The 22,595-nt window shown below is 38.5% G+C and overlaps 1 protein-coding gene across 8 annotated transcripts in view; it reads left to right on the top strand.

Moving 5' to 3' along the window:
- Positions 1–22,595, top strand: part of RBMS1 (RNA binding motif single stranded interacting protein 1) — a 207,202-nt gene that overhangs the window by 17,506 nt on the left and 167,101 nt on the right. The window lies entirely within an intron of this gene.

Raw genomic sequence — 22,595 nt, 5'->3', positions numbered from 1 at the left:
CTGATTTAATTTTTATATGAAATCCATTTTGAAGAAGTTGCATCTTGCATTTTTGGATTTTCAGATTGCTAGACTCCACATATAGGAACAGTTTGCTTGAGTGCTCTCTCTCTATCTTTGGATAGATAGATAGATAGATAGATAGATACGCACACATGTAGCCAGCACTGGTGGTCTAATGGTTTTTTTATAAGTTGAAAAATTTAATAATTAAAGTGGGCAGAATTGGATGGATATATCATGGAATACTGTGCTCTTGAGTTTCTTGGGGGGAAAAATCAAAGTTGCCAAAATGAATTTTAGATTATAAGTTTACATTTATAGTATACTTAAACTCTTCAAGCCAGCCCTGGTGGTCTAGTGTTTAAGATGTAGCTCTCTTGCCGCCGTGGCCTGGGTTCATTTCCCGGGCAGGGAACCACACCACCCATCTGTTGGTTGTCATACTGTGGCAGCTGCATGTTGCTGTGATGCTGAAAGCTGTGCCACCAGTATGTCAAATACCGGCAGGGTCACCCATAGTGGACAGGTTTCAGTGGAGCTCCCAGACTAAGAAAGACTAGGAAGAAGGACCTGGCCACCCACATCTGAAAAAATTGAATGGCAGCGAGCATTGTCTGATACAGTGCCGGAAGGTGAGAGGATGGCGGAATAGACTGGGCAGGGCTCCACTCTGCTGTACACAGAGTCTCTAGAAGTCAACTGGACAGCACGAACAGTGAAGCCTCCATATTTGGAAACCCTGCAAATACTGGTGACTAGTATGTAAAGGGAAAAGAAATCAAAAGCAACTAAGATTGAGCAGGTCCTAAGGCTTTGGCTAATAAAAGCAAAATAAAAGATGCAAGAACCCTTTTATGTTATATATGCTTTACAATGTAGGTTATATTTATTTAGTCTGAGTTACACTTAAAAATAGACCATTGTGTCCAGGTTTATCATCATTAAGAAGTCCGCTTCAATTAAAAAAAAACCCGTTTATTTCCATGATGTAATTATTCTGGATATTTGATCCTTAATTACCATACTAGTTGCTGCCATACATAGGCAATTGGTGACAAAGAAGATATTCAAAAAGTGAAGATAGGAAATCTATTATGTACACAGCTAGAAGAAAATATGACTGATGATATAGTAAAGGCATGTGTATCTTCTCTTCAAGATTTTGATATTAGTGGCTTCATTTCATTTTTTTGTTTATTTTCTTGGGTTTATTGGATATATGTCTATATACGTATTTATATTCAGCTCTATGATAAAATCTGAGAGTTCTCTTAGCCCTTTTTATAACACTTTTTCTTCTTTTTAGCTTGTCTTCAGAAATTTGCGTTGTCTTAAGTCCAGAATCTGAAAAGACGATCACTTGAAGCTCATAATTATTCCATAGGGAAAAACAGATTGTCACGTCATAAATATGACATATTATCTGTAATTCAACTAAAAATACTTTTCGGGGCATTAGATTCATAGATATTTTTTCTCTGATTATCATTCTACTCAAGTCTGTGTTTTCCACATTATGCTTTATTTGATCTGATTTAATAGGACATAAGAATTATATATGAGACTATGCCTTTTAAAAGGAACAAGTTCTAAGTTCATTATGACACGTTTTAAAAATGGCTTTTGCTGTACAAACTCAAGAATGTGTTTGTTTTTGTTTATTTTGGTAACATATACATGTTATAAAAGTTACCGTTTTTACTGTTTTAAATTGTACACTTCCGTGGCATTAGGTACATTCGTATCGTGTGCAGCCATCTCACTCAAGAACATTTCTTGATCCTTAATATTGAGAAAAAAGATGTTTCCAGTTTCTTGGAGTTTCTTTTTCTCTTTCAGAAAGAAAAACAGCAAAATCTTCCAGAAATTCTCATTCATATCAGTAAAGAAACACATGCTAAAATCCTGTCCAATGGCATTTTAAAGTGGTATTAAATTAGCAAAGGTATTGTAGGCTTGCTCATCAACACACAGAAAGAACTTGTTGAAATAACTTTGTAAATGAAAACGGCACTTTAAATAGGAAGATGCAGTTAATTTTTCTTTTCTCCATTTCACTTTTGGAGGAATTTTGTCAGAAATCCAGCTAACGCTATAGAGCAGTGATATGGTATGCTGAAGAAAGGTTGTGGTTGTCATGCATGGGATATGCCACACTTTGTGACTCACCTTCCTTTAATGTATTTTTCAAGTTTGTATAATAATATCCAGACTTAAGCTTCCTTTCTTTTGTTCATTTAATTGAGTTCTTGAGATGATACTAATACAACAATGAAATTTTAACTTACTTTTATGTGTGGTGAAACACATAATTAACTCATACTGTTTTGTGAAAATATGAAAGATAAAACCAGGTTTCTTCCACAACATGGGTTCCTCCTACTTACTGTTGCCATAGGAACCAGGTAAACACTAATAAAACCAAATGGGCATCAAAAAAGTTTCTCACATAATTTGTGTTGAAAATTCTTCATAGGATCTTTTAAAAAATATCTTGCCTGGGTAGGGGAAGGAAAGATCCAAGTAATAGAAGAGAAGTCAAACTTTATTTGAATATAGAAAGAGTTGAAGGGGTGGAAATCTGTATTACTGAGAAAAGAGTTTTCAGAGCAGACTGTTCTGGTATTTTATACCAATTATGTGCAGCTATTGCTTTGAATAAATTTTGCTGCCCTGCTGAGATTTCCTTTTTACAAATCCTGGAGCAATTATAAGATGGAAGTCTGGAATGTATAAACAATGTCCTTTGAACAGCAAATGAGCCTCATTCTTATAAAATTCGAGGGTAGGAATGTACTACCTTTTATTCTATAGTTCTCTGCCTTTCCTTCCTCCTTAATCATTGCACAGAAACTAGTGTCTACTTTGAGCTTACAAAAACACGTATTTTTGCCTATAAATACTTCTAAAATTATAATTTTCATCAAATTAACAAAAATCTCCCTGTTGCTCGATAACCAGTATACTTAATACCTGTTCAATATAGCTGTTGATAGTATATTTCTGTATTTCCAACCTTAACACAACAATCTGTAACAGATTATCTGTTTCTATAGACCTGGAAACAAAATACTGCACCAAGTCAGTGTTCCTGGGGAAAAGAATGACACCCTTGGAGCATAACATCAGGCTGTGTTTCCAAATGTCACCTTGTTTTATGTGACAAAGCAATCTGCACTAATCATGGTGAACAATATATAAAATCCTAAAGAGAAGTCAACTGTCACTTGGAGTTAACTGTAAAAAGCCTAACTCCACTACTTTGCTGAACTTACAGACCTTATACAATGTTTACAATAAGGTCTGGAGAGTTGCCTAGCATTGGAATATATACAATTAAACAGCACTGTCGAACGGCCCTTTTATGTCAGCATTGCTAAAAGACCGCCATTATGCTCACATGATAGTCATTCTTGGAACTCTTAACATAAACAGGAATAGAGAACATTCATTTGTAATTCTATCTAAGTGCATGCCAGATTTTATTTTATTTTATTCACATAAACCCCCATGGAAACTAAAGATAGCAATAATGAAGGGATCACTGAATGAGCATTATTTCTTTGACTGTCAAAAAATGTAATACTTTTGTTTGCAACTGAGCCTAAGCACTTAGGTCTTTGGACTTTTATGTAAGCTTATATAAACAAGAGGTTGTGTTTAAATTTATTACAAAGCGAAGTTTATTTGTTTGAAAATAACCTTACACTAGAAATTAATGCAAAATGCACTTCCTGGTTCCCTCTTTCAGACGGGTACTTAAAATAACAAATGAAAAGAAGCAACAGAATATCCTAGATTAAAGTGAAACCAAATGCATGCTAAGTGTTAAATCCACGTCATGTTTTGTTGATCTGTTAGACCAATTTAATAGCTATAGCTACACCAGAAAGGTCGATCTTTCCGTGTTGATGGCAACAATAAGAGGGACAGATACATAGCTGAAGCAATTCCCTTTTTTTGGAAAGTGGAATATTTAAGAGATTAATTTATAGTTCTGTCCTGCAGTAATATAAATGTATATTTTTAATACACGTATTGGGTTTTCCCTGTAGTTTTTTTTTTTTCCTGTCAGTTTCGCTGAAATGGTTGGCTTTATAATTCTTAAAATTAGTTTACGTGGACACCAAAATAAAACATAGCCGTATCGCCTGGCAATACCAAGAGGGAGATTTGAGCTCAATTTAGGTCACTGGAGCCGGTGACTCCAGCTGTTTTTGCCTCTGTTTTCTAGTCTGTTGTCTAAAATTTGGAAATTTGTTAATCATGTTTCTAGAGAGGTTTGAACTTGCTTGACAGAAAGTTGACTTATTATATGACACCCCTCCCTCCAAAGTGCTGTCAACCTGATATATGAAAGGTTTGCAGCATGATATTTGAATGACTGAGAGTTAGAGCACCTCAAAAAATTAGAAGGTTATCTGAAATATGGTTTTTCAATAAAAGAAAGAAATGTTTGCCTCCCCCTAACCTTGGCCTGAAACTTATAGTTTAGAACCCTCAGTACAGATAACTCTTTGTCGTTTACTTTCTCTTATAGTATAATTCCTTCTCCCCACTTCTCAAAATACGTGGTGAGCCTCCACTTATAATCAGAATATCTGAAAGGTTATATTGAGTTAGACCAAGGATTTCCCAAACATGGTCTTCACCCTTCTTTTGGAAATAAGGGAGGGACTTTTTGGAGCACTGGTTGTCAGTTGGACAAGGTCAACCAAATGCCCCAAATATCCCTTACATATACCAATGGATCAATCATCTGTGAGTGTGGCTAGCCCACTGTTGGACCGATTCATGTGTTTAGGACACAGAGCAACGTGATCCACACACATTTGTGAAGTTCTACTGGCTTCTTTTTTTCAAGAAGATAACAGATTTCAAATGTTTTCTTTATTCCTAATTGTCCATAATTTGAGAAATAAGTTTGGTTACGATTTTATAAACTTTAAAAATATCTCCTTCAAATTAATATCTTTCCAGAATGAAGCATCCCAATTTTAAAATTATACTTGCATGGAAATATCTTTCTTTGAATCATTTTAGTTTTCCGTTTTGTTGTTTGGAAGGGCAATAATTACAACTTCCTAGAGTGACCCGGGTGCACTTGACATTCGTACATAGTAACATGAGGTTTTCGATCTTATTTCCATTAAATAACTCATACCTAGTGCTTATTGCTCTTTTGGGTTATGGTTCACGTTGGGCTGGTACCCCTCGGATTGTCCCAAATGACTCCCAAACACGGTCCATTTGTAACTGATAGTTTAGTGGGCTGTGTTAGTCTTAGTCTTATGGATATTGAGGATCATCTGTCACCTTTTTGACCCACTTTCCCGCGGCTCATCCTCATCAGCACAGTGTGTCTTGTGATAAAAGGGTAGAGTGGTATATGCAGATGTGGCATTTCAATGTATACTACTTCTTTCAAGTGCTATATAAAAATGTGAAATTAAGCCAGGCATGAGTCTGAGAGACACCGTTCTTGGAACTTAAAAGAGTTACCTCATGATTCTTATGTGGGTTTCTTTACATTTCCTTCCATAATAAGGTTCATTGCACAAATGCTCTTAACTAGGCATGTGGAGGATTCACAGGTCAGATGACATATCCTCACTCTTGGAGAGAGTCCGACACAACTAGGGGAAATAGCGTGTAATTAATAGCCGTTAACAACCTAAAATGAGGGCTGTGGATGGTAAGAGGAGAGTGGTCTATGGACAAGTGGAGAAACAGACTTCACTTCTGTCCAGGAGAGATAAAAAAGCTAGTGGATGGGGAACATGTATGCTCAACCTTGAAAGAAAGATAATGATCAGGATGGGTGGTATTGGTGGCAGAGCAGCCCTGGAAGGTGGGGTGGACTAGAGGAGCAGTGCAGGTACAGTCTGGCATCCACGGAGGAAGACGAGGCAAGTGAAAAGTTCTTGCTTCATCCTTCGGGCATTGGGGAGCTTTTGCAGCTTTTAAGCTGAAGAATGACAGCATTTCAGGGGGATTAATTCAGCAGATGCATGAGGAATGGTTTGGAGGTGAGGGGAACTCTAAGCTTTGTTTGCTTGTATTTTAAAGTAGATTCTGCGGGAAACTTGTCAAAGATTTCTTGGAAACCGCTAACTGAGGTACTGCCTATATTCTTTCAAATAAAATTAGTGTTAAACAGTTCTTTTCACTCCTGACCACAAAAATATTTAAGTACAAAATCAAGGTGCTTGCAATTTGTACAAAAGATATCCAGCCAAAGTGATTCTACGTTTTTTCATTAATTATTTGAATTTGTAATTTCACCTTATCAGACTCAAGTACTATGTAAATCCATCCTGCCCAGCTGTAGGAATTTCCTGGCAGGTACAGGCTATAGTATAATTAGAATTCATTATAGTAAGGTAAATTGTTGCTAACAAAAATAACAAAAATAATAATGATTACAGCTAACATTTATTGAGTATTTACTGTGTGCCAGGCACTGTTCCAAGGAGTTTATATGTATGCAAATCACTATTGTTAAAATATAATGTATAGTTAAGTATGAATATATCTCATGTTAGAGTAAACAATAGAGAAAAGGGAAGAGAAGAACAAATTGAAATGCTTGATAAATAGAACAAACTTAATCTATAAATATAGTCCTTCATATCATCAAGAAAATGCCTGTGTACTAGGCACTGTGGGAAATGAATAATGTCACTGTTTTATACTGATAATTGAAAAAGTCTATAATATAGTTCATTAACATATGCTAGAAAGTAAAAATAAATTGGGTGTACAGAATAATATTTGGGGAGTGTGATGTGGAGCTATTCCAAGCAGAACACCAGCTTGGATTTGTTTTTCTTTTACATCTACACCCGCACAACAGCCTCATGGATTTAAAAATATATCTGTGCAGTTTCATCATCTTGGCTCTGGAGCACTACACTCAATGAAGATCGTAGTTATCTGCATTAGGCATCAGATGCTGCCAATGCAGGCTGAGCATCTTTTATTAAGACTCTTCTTTCTCAATCCTCCTTTCAGAAATTTGTAGCCCTGACCTCTCTCCACTTTTCATTGTTTTATCTGTTCACTATGAGGTCAGCTTTTTGTCTCCTTAACTTTTACTTTATTTTTTGAAATGTCTTTTGTGCTCTCTTGCGGAATTACCTTCCAGAATGTGTAGCTGCTATAATCATATATGTTGCCCTGTGACAACTCTCTTGATGCTTTCCCAGAATGATTTTCGAGTTGTTTGCCTAAGTCTGTGGCATGAGTGAAAGTTAGATGGGTACCAATAAAGTCCTAAGAGAAAACAGAAGGTCCAGATACAAATGCTGAGATTAGTGACTCCCTAAAGTAAAATGGTCTTTAGGGAGGTGGATACCAAGGTGGGCAATTAGAAACCTTTGGATGGTGATGCTGGTGGAGGGTTGTCCAACTGTGAAGAAGCTGGAACCTACTAGAGAAACTGTGAGTTTAGAAAACACTGGAAGCTCTCAAGGCCCTGCAACCCCATGCTGCCATTGAGGACCACGTGACTTGTAGGGAGAGAGTCCAAGGAAGACTGGAGTCAGTGCTGTGGTGGCAGCAGGAACCCAGGGCATGAGAACCAGACCTAGGCAAGAACCTCCGGGTCCGGTCCTTCATGTCCAACGAGGCAGACAGAGAGGACTCTGGTTTGAGTTAGGGTAGAGAGTGAGGGTGAACTTAGAAAAGAGACTGAAAATGCCGTGAAGGAGCGATCTAATTCATAAACGTGAGCCAGACCATGTGAATTTGAGAGCGTGTACCTATAATATGTCTTATTTGTCTGTGGTTTAGTCCCCGAAATTCTCTTTATGTTTCTTGCAAACAGTCTCCGTCAATCATTTTGTCTATTTCAAATGACTTTCTGAACACATAGTGCTGAAGGACTCAGTGGGGATTGAGGGCCTTGTAAGAAAAGGACAAAGGCCTGAACCCAAGTGGCTCTGTTTTTGAAGGAGAAACCTGTATTCCTTCAGATGATGGTAACAGAACATTTCTCAAGAAGTGGTGTCAAACAGAGACTTTTTGTGTAAGGGTCCCCTGAGGCTGGGTTCTGGCATATGTTTGTGCAATAATCCTGACACAGGTAAATACTAACTCTGTCATGGGTGAGGGCAGAACGAACGCTAACAAATAACTTTTTCAGTGAGCTGTTATTGAGCTAGCCCTGCTACTTCTTTTCATGCAAGAGTTCGACTCTCTCTTGACCAATAAATTAGATGTTCATTTTGCAAAACTGAATTAATGCATGAAAGTTGCTTTAGTGATTTCTTACATTATGGCTTTTTTTTTTTTTAAAGCCTTCAGGATGAAGTTCCCTTAAACTTTCCTTCCCAAGAAAGAAGTTAGTCATATTTACTTATGCTATAAATTTTAACCAAATGATCACAATTGAATATCCCACATGTTGTATGTAATACTGTTATTTTGAGTGAAATATAGTCAAAGTAAAAAGAAAGTACCTTGTATGTTTTTTGTTGAAATTGGAGGGATGAAAATAAGTTTACTTCTATTAAAGCTGACTTTATATAGACGCCCTTTAAAAGCAGACCCAACATGGGGAGTGTGCACATTTACCTCACTAACCATTTTGTGACAGCACTATAACCATGTTGGCAAAATAATCCAGAAGTAAAGCAGACAGAAACATGAATCTGTGTTCCCAGAGAGATTGTTAGTGAGCTGCTTGTGAGCAAGGGTCATGCCTTCAATTGCTTTGAAACCTCTGTTATGCACGTAGTGCATACATACTAATAAATACTTGTCGAGTGACCCAGATCCATATATAATACCATCTTATTCTTTTTAAGAAAACAGCCACTGCATTTCTGTAATAGCAGATGCACACATTTCCCCCTGTATTTTTACCTTCCTGAAATCAGAGTGCGTCCTGTAGTTGATGGCATGTCTGAGGGGCCGTCAGCATGGATTAGAGCCCAGTTCTTCTGGAGAAGATGTGTGGAGAAGAATTATGTTTACTTGTGATAGCCACCTGGGGACATTACCAGTCTGAGACCACTTGAAATTAAATTCTCTGCTTGAGGTTTTCTTGGCCACACTGGTTGTGTGGATGCAGCACCAGCTGGTAGTTCAGATTCTCCGGGGAGATTTTTTTTGCCTCTCTTCACCCAGTCACAATTTTGAGACGGGGACATTTCCTTGCTGTCTCTTTCGGCACGGCCAGTTTATTTCTTGTTTGCCCTTCCCCAGAGAATGTGACCCTTTGGTGTCCCAGTTTTCTATAGCACTCTTTTATCTGATTCCTCATTTTAGAGCATTTTTTATTTCTAAGTGGTACATAAAGTAATGGTGTATCCTATTGTTGATGGCATCTTAGATTTGATGAAATACAATACTCATTCAGGTTGCAGTTATCCATGTGATCCATGGCATTTAAAAGCCCAGACAAAGGTTCTGGTTGGCTGCCACAGGGACCAGAAAACTTATTTTGTATAGAATATGCTTATGATACCCTTGTGGATCTGAAGGTATGAGTCAGTCTGGATGACAATGTCTTAGCAGTGTTAACTCTGCTAAGCCTATTTGGGGTTTGGGAAACAAAGTCTCATTGTAGTTACTTCATCCTGGATCCTCGCTGTGCATAAGGTTCACTTTGAGATGGTACTCAAGTGATACAGTCAGGAATCCAGGTGGTGTTTAATCAAAAGTCCTGATTCTTCTCGTTAGCTCTCACTAAACACCTTTTATTTTGCTTTATAGCTCAGGGTCTACTTTACAGACTTGCTGGTCAGCTGCATCCCTTTTGCATTTCTCATAGCAATTAGTCCTTGCCCATCTTTTTGCTGTCGCATGTGCAGACTAGAATGCCCTCCCGCATCGTAATCACCACTTAGTAACAGACTCTTCACTTCTCTCCTTCAGAAGTGTTGCCAACACTTTCTTGCTGCTTCTGTCCCCAGGTGATTCTCTTCTCTCCTCTCCCCAGATAGGAGGAAGAGAATTAACATTTATTTATTGCCTACTAATATCCTAGTAATGTGCCTTCTACTTTGTGAAATTATTTTATTTAATCCTCACAGCCACCCATGGCAGATAATTATTATTATTTCATTTTACGTAAGATGAGACTCAGGTTCACGGATGTGAAGCGCCTGTTGAAGGCTGTCCAGCGGGTAAAGCGCTGAGCCAGGATTTGAAACCTGTGTCAGACTTCAAAGCCAACTGTCTTCACTGTACCTCATCGCTTCATCTGAGGGCAGAGCTTCACTTAGGTTTTTTTTTTTAGCTTCTCTTAGGCTCGCTTAAGTGATTTATTCACGATAAGAGATTGAACACACATTTAAAATTCAACTAAAAGCAGATGCTGCATCTGATTGCATCATAGGTGTGGGCCTGGAAGCTTGAAATTTGCGCTTTCATTTTTGTGTGTGGGTGTGTGTGTGTTTTGTACATGTTGGTTTTTGGTTACTGTGTTAACATTTGAGAAATGAGTACTTTGACCTCAGATGAAAACAAGAGCTGAGGCCTCGCTAATTCAGTTCTCAAATTTAAAAATCTTAAAAGTAGCATGACATCTGCTTTGGCGTCTCATTTTCACATGGATGTCTACTGTAGCGTTTTTTCCTCTAACTAGGACTTGGCAAAGCATCAATTGAAAGCAAGCTATATTTTATATTTACATTTAGTTGTGTTCTGAGAATCTCTAGAATTTACTACGATATAATCTATTGAGTAAATTTAATGTCAAAAGAAAATTTTAGAAACTTTTGTTTTTATAGCTATGATTGACAGACATAATGTAACTTGGGATGGCAATAAATTGCAATAAAATTCTAATAAAACTCTTTGAGTGTATGTATACCGTATGATGATAATATGTGAATACACTTTAACAAAAACTTTTCTGATACGTGTTAGCATTACCCAGAGAGGGAGGCTTTCTGGAAGCTAGATGACATTCATAATTACTAGATAAAGGTTGAAATTCACAAGTGTTTGTGTGCATGCGTGTGTCTTTGTGGACACATACCTGTAGCCCTACCAAGTCCTATTTATTTACCTGGCTTCTCCTTCCTGCTGCTTGATCGGACTCAAGCCGTAAGGTTTTGTAATCTGAAGCAGCCGTCTAATCTGATGGGCTCTGCCGTGAACTTTGATGACTGATGAGCACTCTCAGGAGAAGGTGTTAGACAGAACAGAGAATTCAGTCCCACAGTCCTCACACCTGGTTCCTGAGCCAAGCTTTAATGCTTCCACCCTGGGATCCCTTACTCCTGATACTGCCTGTGGTCTGGTTAATATCTGACTTGTTCTCACCCTTAGACATGGTGCCTCTTTGAAAGTAAATAATAGTCAGGGTGGCCTGACTGCAGGCCTTGGGGGCTGACAGGTGATGCTGAAAAAGTGGTGCCTCTCTCATCTTTATCAAATAAAAAAGTTGAATGAAGAGTATAGGATTGCTTCGGGCAGGGGCAATAATGTTGGAGTTAACCAACAATATCGGGGCTTGATTTTTTTCAGTATAGGTGGTGATGTATATTTGTGGTGCCAAGAGTATACAAAGCTACCTTAGAGAAAAACAGGATAGACGAGACTTTTAGTCTTGAATTTCTACATACTCTAGTGGTAAGGTATTGGAGGTACGGGGCTGACCCCCTGGCCGAGTCGTTAAGTTCGTGCGCTCCGCTGCAGGCGGCCCAGTGTTTCATTGGTTCGAATCCTGGGCGCGGACATGGCACTGCTCATCAAACCATGCTGAGGCAGCGTCCCACACGCCACAACTAGAAGGACCCACAACGAAGAATATATAACTATGTACCGGGGGGCTTTGGGGAGAAAAAGGAAAAAATAAAAAAAAAATATTTAAATAAAAAAAAATATATCGAAGGTACTGTGGTCGTATTATGGTGACTGTGCCAAATTCAAGTTTCACTGTGTTACATACTGTTGTCATTAGTAGTGGCAGAGGTTGGCCAATTAATCTCCCTCTTTCAAAAACCTTCAAAGAAAGATGAACTTATTTGACTTTTGGTCATATGATTGTCTGTTTGATAATAACTCACTTTGGAACATCTTCAAAACTCATTTGCTTCAGTGCTCTTTTAAAAACTCTTGGCAAGAAGATAAAGATAAATATTGACAATTATAGTTTTGGAACTATAGTAGTATGCTATTCTGTAAATAAGCACATTGCACTTACTCTTGGGCAGTTTTAACCTAATGGAAAGCCTTCCTTACTGTGTGCAGAACCTACGTTGCAGAATGTGACAGGATTCCTCAATAGGAATTAGCCCATTCGTGTGGGCCTTGCAAGGGCAAGGATCTTTTCTTCTTTTTCATATCCCAGAATTAATGACATGTTCAACAAATATTTGTTGACTGCATGAGTAAATGGGCAATTGAATGAATTTAAGAAAATATATGACTTTTAAATAGAGTATTCAAAGCTACACTATTTTAAAAAATCAACTTAACATCCAGAAAGCTGCAGAAAATAACGTAAGAACCCATATACCGTAAAGTATTAATAGTTATTAACATTTGCTATATATCCTTTACTTCCTTTTTTCTTTTTAATAAAAGAAATAAAATATTGCCCTCCCTCCTTCCTCAGAAGCACCTCTCATCGTGAATTTTGAGACCACTCTTCATGTTCATGTCCTTGTACTCTTCCTACATTTGTGTGTATCAACAAAATAATATATGGTGCTGGATTACTTCGTGTTTTTAAATTTACATTTATGCTATCATACTGTATGGTAGAGTATCCTTCTGCAATTTTGTTCAAAGTTATGTTTTTGAGAAATGTCCATGGTGATTACATATATATTTATTTTATTCATTTTGTCGCTTCGTTTTCTGTCTTATACCATAATTTATCTATTCACTTTTTGTGGCGTAGTTAGACTGTTGCAGGTTGTTTCACTGTTACAGAAATGTCCCCACGAACATCCCTGTATGGGTCTGTTTGCGTGCATGTGTGGGAGCTTCCCTGAGGACTGCTTCTGGAAGGTCTTGGTGTGTTGTGTGGCCCCTGAAAGGGCTGTCTTTACTTATCCTTCCGCTGACATGCAGGAGAATACCTTTTCTCCATGTTTTTCCACGAGACTTTAGTATTTAGTAAAATATGTAAAGTGGGTTTTTTCTTTAAGTTCATGGTAGATGGCTTAACTGCTATTTAATTTCACAAAATTCAGTTTTTTTTCATAATCTTAGAGGAGAAAGGAAGGCAACGTAATAAACAAAACACTTGTAAATGAAAAAAGGGGATACCTTGGAATAAAAGATGAGACGTTAGGTTAAAAACCCAGTTGTGGCTCTCCGTCGAACGTGGCTGTTCAGCTACATGAAGTGCATCTCATTCTGAAAGAGGTGTGGACTGAACCTCCTGATGACAAGCCTGGTTGAAAAGACTACAAAATAATAGTTTTTCAGCCCTAAATACTTAGTCTTATAGCAGCCTGAATGGATGCTTTTTGAGAGTTGTATTATAAAATGAAAGTAGATATCTAATGAAAGGTTCTGGATTAAATAGCGTACGTAAGAATCAGCTTTTACAGTTGTTGGATTAATCATCCTGACCACTGTGAACATCTTTTTGACCCCTTTCTTCTAGAAAAGATATCATCTCTTTTGTTTGGAAACTCGTGTGAGCAGAAATGAAATTCTGGTTTTGTCGCAAGGAAAAACAAAAAAGCATTATGCCTAATTTTATGGATTGTGATTTTTTTTTCTCTCTTCTCCTGACAGTAGGTTCTGTTTTCTTCTCAGTTCTGCAGGAAGACTCCATTTTCTTGACAGGCTTTTCCTTTAATGTATCAATAGAATGGGTTAGACTGCCTTTTTAACCTCAAATCTCTTCCATTCATCTCATATTTTCATTCTTTGACTGAAATGCCCGTCTAAATCTTACAAATGACCGTGGCTAATATGATTTTCTTTATCTTTTGCCAAATTCTCTATTCCTCTTGCCAAATATTTTTATCGTTGGGAGTATCATTTCTGCTTTCCCAGCACTAGAATCACAAAAATCACTTGGTTGTAAAGTCTTCTTCCTAAGTCCCACTCACTGCTTTTGTCATCGGAAAATCAGCCTTTTCTCTTTCGTCAGCCCTTTCTTTTCCTGCCCTCATCTGACCAGTGTGATATGTTAAATTGTGGGTCAGGAGAAAGTCTCCTGAGGGCGGCTACCATGAAACGCCCTGACAAAAGACAGATGTCGGAGCAGAGCGCAGGGACCATGTCCTTGTTATTTCAATATAGTACTTAGCACATTTGTGATGTCGGTAAATATTAAGCACAAACTCTCGAGTGTCCACTTGCCAGTTATCTGTGATAAATGGCACAAAACAGATTGATTTTCTTGACAACATAATATACTTTCAGCCTACTTGAATACCCTCCCCTAGATGAATTTGGTGCACACCCAAGTTTGGGGCCCATTGGGCTAAACAGAAGGGAGCTGGGGAAGGAAATTGGTGGGAGCTGAGCATGTTGAACTGTAACAGCTAAAACAATAATAATAACTTGTGTTATCTCTTCTTCTGGGTCATCTGCTCTGCCATTTGCCTTCCGTTGCCATAGAAAAGTGAATATTGATTGAAATTATTAAATCAAGAAGATGACAATGGTGATTCCATTCTGCTGCCCATAAGCCTGAGGGCAAGAAAGTTAAGAAAGTTAGTCTTTTACAGCTAAACAAATGGCCACATGGCTAGTGCCTGAAAGAAAATAAGCAGCAGGTCCAAGGGAAATTAAACTCTCTCTCCTTTCTCTGACTCCCTTTCTATTATATTCTACTGGAAATTTGTATTTGTGAAGAATTTCTGAGTCATTTGCTGTAGGCAAATACTTGTGTGGGCCTAATGGAGTATAGAGCAGTGAAAACGGAAGTGATAACTCAGGGAGGAAGGCGGTGAGTGGCAGTGATGGATGGGAGCTCAGGCAGGGTGTCTTCCACAGCCTTTGTGGCCCTGTGTGCTCGCTGCAGCCCCGAAGCTCTCATGAAGCCAGACCAGCTACAGTGGCTCTCCTTCCAGAGGTGATGGAGATGCAGGCTGTTGCCCTCCAGGGACCATTGTGCTGACTTTACAAAAGTAAAAGGAAAGAGACGGGAAGTCACACCCTGCCCCTCCACTCCCTTGAATTGGAGTGAAGTAAGTTCTAGAACTGTAGACAAGGCCACAGCCACCCTTTCTTGCTCTGATGTGTGTAATCCCACCATTTGCACTTTATTCCTTTCGTTAGAGCATTACCCCTGGTTTAAAAAAAAAAAAGGCACATTTTCTGAGTGGGATAATATTAAGCTTCGTTGCTCATTTAACGCTCACTGTAGTAGAGTGGGTGAAGGACAAAGAGAACAAGAGGATGCTGTCTTTAGAAGAGCTGCAACAAGGTCACCATGAGGGGAGGTGAGGGGGGTGGTCATTCCTCAGGAAGCCTAGGGACCAAGAGAAAACACACCTCCTTCCTCCTCACCTCACATATCCACTCAACATGATGGTTACATTAGTGCAATTAGAATAAGCTGAGTCAAGGACGGCCTTAAAGGGGAACAGAACAGCCAAAGAGAAAAATACAAAAAAAAGCAACCGGTTGTCTGATGGCCTGTAGTAGAAGAGAGAGTGAGCACTGTTGTAGCAGCAGCTCCAGAACTTTCTTCCCCTAACTAGCCAGCTAGTGGACCTGTGGCCAAACCCCAGTAGCTCTACAGTAACCTTAACCGAGACTCAGCCTCTCTGAACCACAGTGTCCTTAGCCACAAAGTTGTCGTTTGTGGAACCCCTGGTTCTTGATTCCCTTACCTCATGGTGACATGGTGAGTGAGGAAGGCACCCACGTCTGGGCACCACCTCCTTCTCCTGCTCCTCTCACAGTCATTAGGTGGCCTTAACTTCCTATTCCCCACAGAAAAGCAGGTGCATCCCCAAATTGATGACCAGAAGCAGGACATTCACCTTGATTGCCTTGCTTCAGGTTAAGGTTGGAACAGTCGGGGGTGGGGTGTGGTCATCATTTGCTTTCGGGAGACTGCCTTCTCTGGGCCCAGAGATTTGTTTTAACTTATCTACAAGGTTAATGGATTTAATTGTGTGTTAGATTGTAATTAAAGATTCTTCCCAATTAACGATACTGGTGTAGGAAAGGCCATAAATTCTCCCATGGTTCAGCAAGCTTAGGCTTGAGGTAAAGTAGTGTTTAGAGGAAGTCCCTCTCTCCTCATATATGCTTTTGTGCCCGTTGGCTTCAATCAGTATTGACGAACTGATCTCTTGAAAGGAAGATAAGTGTGTTAGACCTTATCTCATCTATCCAGTAAGTCACTTGCTACACTTCGAGTATTAGTGTCAGGCACTATTCTCGAACTTTACTTTCCAAGTAACGGAAAAGTGGAATAAATTATTTATTGAAGACTTTAGTCATAAAATGCCCCCAGATCATTAGAGGCAATAAGATTCACCGTATAATATATGAAATAAAATATGATTTTGGTTAACAGTTAATAATAAATGGGTGGAAGAAAGAGGAAAATGTTTTCAAGTAGTTCAGAAAAGTAATGCTTATGTTGGTTCATACTTCTGTTTTTTTTTTTTTTTTTTTTTTGGTGAGGAAGATTGGCCCTAAGCTAACATCTATTGCCAATCTTCCTCTTTTTGCTTGAGGAAGATGGTCCCTGAGCTAACATCCATGCCAGTCTTCCTCTACTTTGTATATAGGATGCTGCCACAACATGGTTTGATGAGAGGTATGTAGGTCTGTGCCTGGGATCTGAACCTGTGAACCCCGGGCCTCCAAAGTGCAGCATGCGAACTTAACCATTACACCACTGGGCTGGCCTGTGTTTGAAATTCTTTAAAAATCAGCATGTGTATCATTTTCAGTTATTTGAAATAACACCATTGAGAATTACGGATTTAAAGTTTCCCCCAAATTTATTTAATCTTTTAAGCATTTGTGCTTTTAAAAAGATCACGGAGGATCAGGTAGAAGCATTTTAAATGTAAATCTTATAAGCAGGAAGAATGGCAGCACTTCGTGTGGTGTCTTGTTTACTTTTCTAAGATGAAATTAAATGTCATGTATTTGGGAAGCCTACTGGAGTTTTTTTCTGAGGGAGACAACAACTTAGTAACCCTAAGAAAGAATAGATGTTTGTGGGAAATAGGAATAAATATGCCTAGAAAGGAGTCTATAAATATATTTAAAGAAAGCTTGAATCTGTATGAATGGAAACTATCTAAAGTGCTATCGACACTCTATTAACAGGATGGTTTGGAACATGAATTCAGACCAGCCATAGGTCAGGCAATCTCAAGATGTAATTGCATCACGAAAACAATTAGACCACATGGTGGGTATTAGGTCTTGTCTTCCAAGCGGTATCATAAAGGTGCTGCCTGGACTTCTAAGGAGCTTTTTTAGCGGATGCAGTTTTTGCCAGGGTGCCTCAGATTTATGATTAAAAACAGTCAAGGCAGCACATAAAGGCTGTGTGAGTCTAAAGTGAATGAAACGCAAGGGTCTGCCCCATCCAAGAAGCCATTTCTCCGCAACTCCCTGCATGTAGTATATATTATTGGCCTTTGTGTTTACAAAGTTTCTCTGGAGATTTCTTTCTGTCTGTGTGCTCTGAGATCCAGGACCCCAAGATGTGACCTGTTGTTCTTACTACAGATCTAAGGAAGTTCCTCGAGGTGTGGTTGCCATATGAAGACCTCTCCGCTCCTTGTAAAGACTTCAGTAACTTTAAATATTAGGAAATTGGGAAGAAAATGCTTTTAATGTAATTTTATGTATGAAACAACTTCTATGGAAAGATCCACTTTGTAAATATTGACAATTTTAATGATCATTGTGAGCAAATGTACGTGTTAATCCAGTCATAATCACTGTATCTAAGTAAACATCCAGGGTTATACTATAAAAGTCACCTATGTCCTGCCATCTAGAATAATATATAGCACAGAGTATCTACTTAATAAATATTGGTTAAATATATACATGAGTTTGGAAAACCAGGCTGAAATAGAAGTAGGTCTAAATAGGAGAGATAAATGGGCTTCTGAATAAGGTGGTCAGTAAGCAAAAATTGATGCCAGCAATATTTTTATTCTAAAGGTATTTAATATGTGTTAAAGAAATCTATATTTCTTTGCATAGCTATTTTATTCTTATGCAATAATCTGCCTCGAAAGTGGTGGGTTGCACCCAAGAGTGCCAGGAAATCACTGAGGAAGTCTCGTGATGTGTAGAAGTGTACATTCATGGTGTGTAAAGGTGATTAATGCACAGGTGGCACTCCCAGCGGATCATAAACTGTATGTTGCCTATTTAACAGTTTCTAGTCAATGCTCTGAATCTTGTCTTATAATTTCAGAGTAGATTTGTGATGTTATTCAATCCTTACCATACATTAAGGATATAAAGCAGATTGTGGCTCTTTCTTGAGACCATTAATACTGCATGAAATTGCTTTGTTTTCCCCTCCCGTTTGTTTCAGGGAAGCTTAGGAATCAGAAACCCTATGTTCAAATCCCAGCTCTGCTACTTATTAGCTGTGAAAGCCTGAGTGACTTGCTTAATATTTCTGAGCCTCAGTTTACCTCTCTGTAAAATGAGGATGCTCCGACGAATTTGTAGGATTGTCAGTCTTAACCTCCATTAAGCTACACAAAATCCCTCAGAACTAGCTCTCTGAGGTTTGCTGGAAAGGAAGTGTAAGTTTTCTTGGTTTGGGACAATCTCTCTACTACTATTGTTGGTAAAATAGCCCATGGAGGACAAATGCAGGTCAAAGTAGACTTTATAAAATATATTGGATTGAACCGGTTGAAATTCATGAGGCAGTGGATGGAGCAAGAGAAGGATGGAGAAGCAGCTGAACTGGAGGCAGGGCAGGGCAGATTGCTGCTCCAGCTCAGTACGCTGGCAGCAGCCAGAAGTTAAGAGTTGATAATCTGGCAATGAGGGAATAAACAGAATGAGGGATTCTGATTTGTATATTTCCACAATATACAAATCAGAAACAACTCAAAGAACGTTTGGCTCCCATTTGCTGTAGGAACAAATAGTCCTACGTATCTTAGTATTTCTTGAAGTTGCTATTAAGGCAGATCTGATAGCTAATGTTTAAATTACGCTCAGTATTTTGTGAATTGTTAAGAGAACTTTAAATTATGCTCAGGATATTGCATTTAAGAAAGAAGGAAAAATCTAAAGTATGACTTAGAAAACTTTTCGTTGAAAGAGTTAAGGTAAAAATCTATATTGTGTTTTATTTAAGCCTTAATGATCTACATGAAAAACAACAAAACTTACCTGGAAGTCATTTGCAAAAGCTCCAGTCAAACAGACCTGACCTCACATTCACATCGAAGCCTCCTCATGATTGCATTTAGCACCAATTTTCTCATCTTTCAAATTGAACTAAAATTACCACCCACCGTAAAACTGGTAAGAGGTTTAAATCAGATAACCCGTGGAAAACTCTTAGCACAGGCCCTAATACAGAGTATGTGCTAAATAAAGCTTAGCTTTTATTGTTGGTGTTCTTACTATGAATGTTACAGTTGCTATTTTACCTTTCCAAGAATTTGTTTCTGAAACTATTGAGTCCCACTCCTTTTAGATTACCTGAAGTTCGTTGCTCTTTACTTCCTTGATTGCTGTAGATTTCCTCATCTATCTTTGGTTTTTCAGACATTGTTTTTGTATGAGATAAACCACTGCCCATTAAAAGCTTGAGCAGGGGTTTTATATTACATTGCGCGTGATGGTTATACGTTTTCCTTGGTTTTCTTTCTTTTCTTGTCTTGGCTGGATGTTGGATATTTCTTTGGTGTCCTCTCCATGCGTGTTTTCGTTTTTCCTTCCCAAGCTCTAAGAAGCAACCAGGTAACAACACTGCTGCTTGGCAGCCCAAGTCCATATATTGAAGTGTGTCTGTGTGTTTCTGTTCGTCTTGGTTCTATCTGCATCTCTATTCCTCTTCTTCCTTCCTCTCCCTATTTCTGGTTGTAACATTTCTCTTGGTTTAACAAAAATGTCACAAGAACATTCTAAAAATGATGCTATGCTTTCTCTCCTTTTTGTGACGTAATTGTAGCTTGAGTGAATTTGTTCTTGACAGAGAGAAGGATTGTGACATTTCTAAACAAACGAAAATAACAGCCTTCACTGTTTCTTACATGCCATTCATAAAGCATCAGCTCAGGTAGAGAAGCCAAGTCTTCAACTGAAGTTAAGATGAAAAATTTAAGTTTCAGTCAACATCAGATACTAGTCTTTATCTTGACAGGAGGCTTGAAACACTTTGGAACAATAGTTCTGATTAAACATTTGTTGGCACATACAATGTGGCATTCTAGGAACCAGGATCTGTACTGTAACTTTGTACACCTGAAGTATATCATTCAGAAAAACAACAGCTTCCAGGGGTGGTTTGGGTTTAACTTTTGAGAATGATCAGAGACAAATATTTGGCTGATGAATATAATATTTGACTGATGGATGTTCAAATAACTGTTATCCTAAGTGTACTGAAAATCAAATCAGCTGAGAACTTTTCGGTCTCACTAGAAATTCTACCTAAAAGGAATTTTAATTCCTCACTTCTGAATGTTATTTTAAAAACGTAAATCTGATCCTGTCACCCTACTCCCACCCCTGCCAACACTACGTAAAATCTTCAGCGGCCCATGGGTCCTTTTAGAAGAAAATGCAGTCTCTTTCACAGAACCAGCACACCTTAGAAGAGCTGGCCCATGGCACTCCTGCTTCTTCACCAGATACCAGGCATACTGAGCATCCTTCACTTTCTCAAATACTCTCCGCTCGCTCCTGCCTCAGGACCTACCAGAACATCTTACCTCTTTTGTAATGCTCTTTCTCCCATTCTTTACGGGGTTAATTCCTCCTCAGCCTTAGCCTTTACTTTTCATTGTCACACTTACTTTCTTAGAGAGGGCTTCCCTGGTTCCTCGATTTAAATTAGAGCTCCAAAGTCCTCATTTTTTATGGTCTCCTGTTCTTTTCTCTTATGGCAATCTGTAATTGTATATTTATTTGTGAGTTTCTTTAGCATCCATCTCACAAATAGATTGTAAGCCCCCGGAAAACAAGGATTCTGTTTTATTCACAAATATATATGTAGCGCCCAGCACAGTGCCTGGGAAACAGCGAGCACTCAATAGCTGTGTGCTGAATTGATAAATATGTAACATTGCAAGAGAAGGATAAATAATTGAAATGGTTGCCATATGTTGTCTTTGTTTCTTTTCTATCTCTAGTTTGCTGTAAACATTCTACCTCTCATGGGGTTTCCTCAAAGAAACCGTTATGATATTATTTTAATTTGAGTAGCAATGACACAGACATTTATTGAGTTATGAGCTGGGTGCTTCTGCACATAAAGGTAAATTAGATGTAGCTTCTACTTTAATGGAACTCATAATGTAAGCAGAGAGAGAAACGTTTATCTAACTCTTTGGAAGACAATATGGGGATACTTTCCAAGGGCATATGTTTTGGGGAGTGGTAGACAAGATAGGATAAACTTTTCATAAAGGAGATGACGTCGAAGCTCCATGAGTTTGGAAGAAGGAGCAGAATTTTGCTAGATGGAGAAGGTTGGAAGGCTGCTCTTGGCAGAAAAACTAAAATGGGCTAAGTAAGGTAGAGGGGCATCAAAGTACATGGTGTTGAGGAAATTTGGCGAGAAGTTCTGTGTGGCTGGGAGTGGTTGTGGAGAAGGGTGAGTAATGGAGGAGAGTGGCAGGAAATGACACTGGAAGGATAGATTAGGCTTAGGTCCTGCATCATCTGGGTGATTTTGCTAAAGGTTTGGATGTTATTTTGTAGGCCATAAAAGGCTGTGAAATGTTACAAGCAGGTGAGTGAGAGAGCCGATCTGTGTTTTAGAAACATCATGCCAGAGTTCTATCTGAAGACCTATCTGAAGAGAGCTGTTTTAGTGGAGTGGTGGCAATGAGTTGCCGAGTGAGCGGGAAGGGAAGGAGGAGGGCAGTGAACACCAGCCAAACTTTGTGGAAGTTAGGTTGTTATGGGAAGGGAAATAATGATGGGATCTCTTTTAAAAGTATTTCCTTTTTTTTTTTTTAAATTATGAAAATAATACATGTTTAGTAGAGAAAATGCAGAAAATTATTTTAAAAAGAAGATAAAGATTACAATATGGTTTCTGGAAGGGAAAGCAGAGCCAAGGGAAAATGTTCTTAGGATGGTCAGGGTAAGGAGGAACTTTCGGAAAGGATCCAGAAGGATCTTCCCTCGTGGAGATCCCTTAGTTTCTTTCTTTTTTCTCCATAGGTCCTGATTTTATCTGCCTAGAGGGGCCACCACCTTTTGGGTCTGAGGGCTTTTGCATATATGCATGTTTTTCCTCTGTCTGGAATAGTTCCCCTTGCTGTCCTTCCTCCCCTCCTTTTACCTGGCCATCTTTTAATCCTTCAGGCAAATAATAATAGTAATAATAAGCAACATCACCATAATTATTATAGAAATATATATTTATCACTTTCCAATGATAGGCACTGTGGTTAGTGCTTTCGTTTGTTATCTAATTTAATCTTCACAACAGTTGTCTATCTGGTAGATATGATTATTATCCCATT

Source organism: Equus caballus, chromosome 18 (assembly GCF_041296265.1).
Source record: "Equus caballus isolate H_3958 breed thoroughbred chromosome 18, TB-T2T, whole genome shotgun sequence".
Classification (NCBI taxonomy): Eukaryota; Metazoa; Chordata; class Mammalia; order Perissodactyla; family Equidae; genus Equus; species Equus caballus.
The sequence above is the reverse complement of the archived record's forward strand: the minus strand, read 5'-3'. Positions and strand labels throughout refer to the sequence as shown.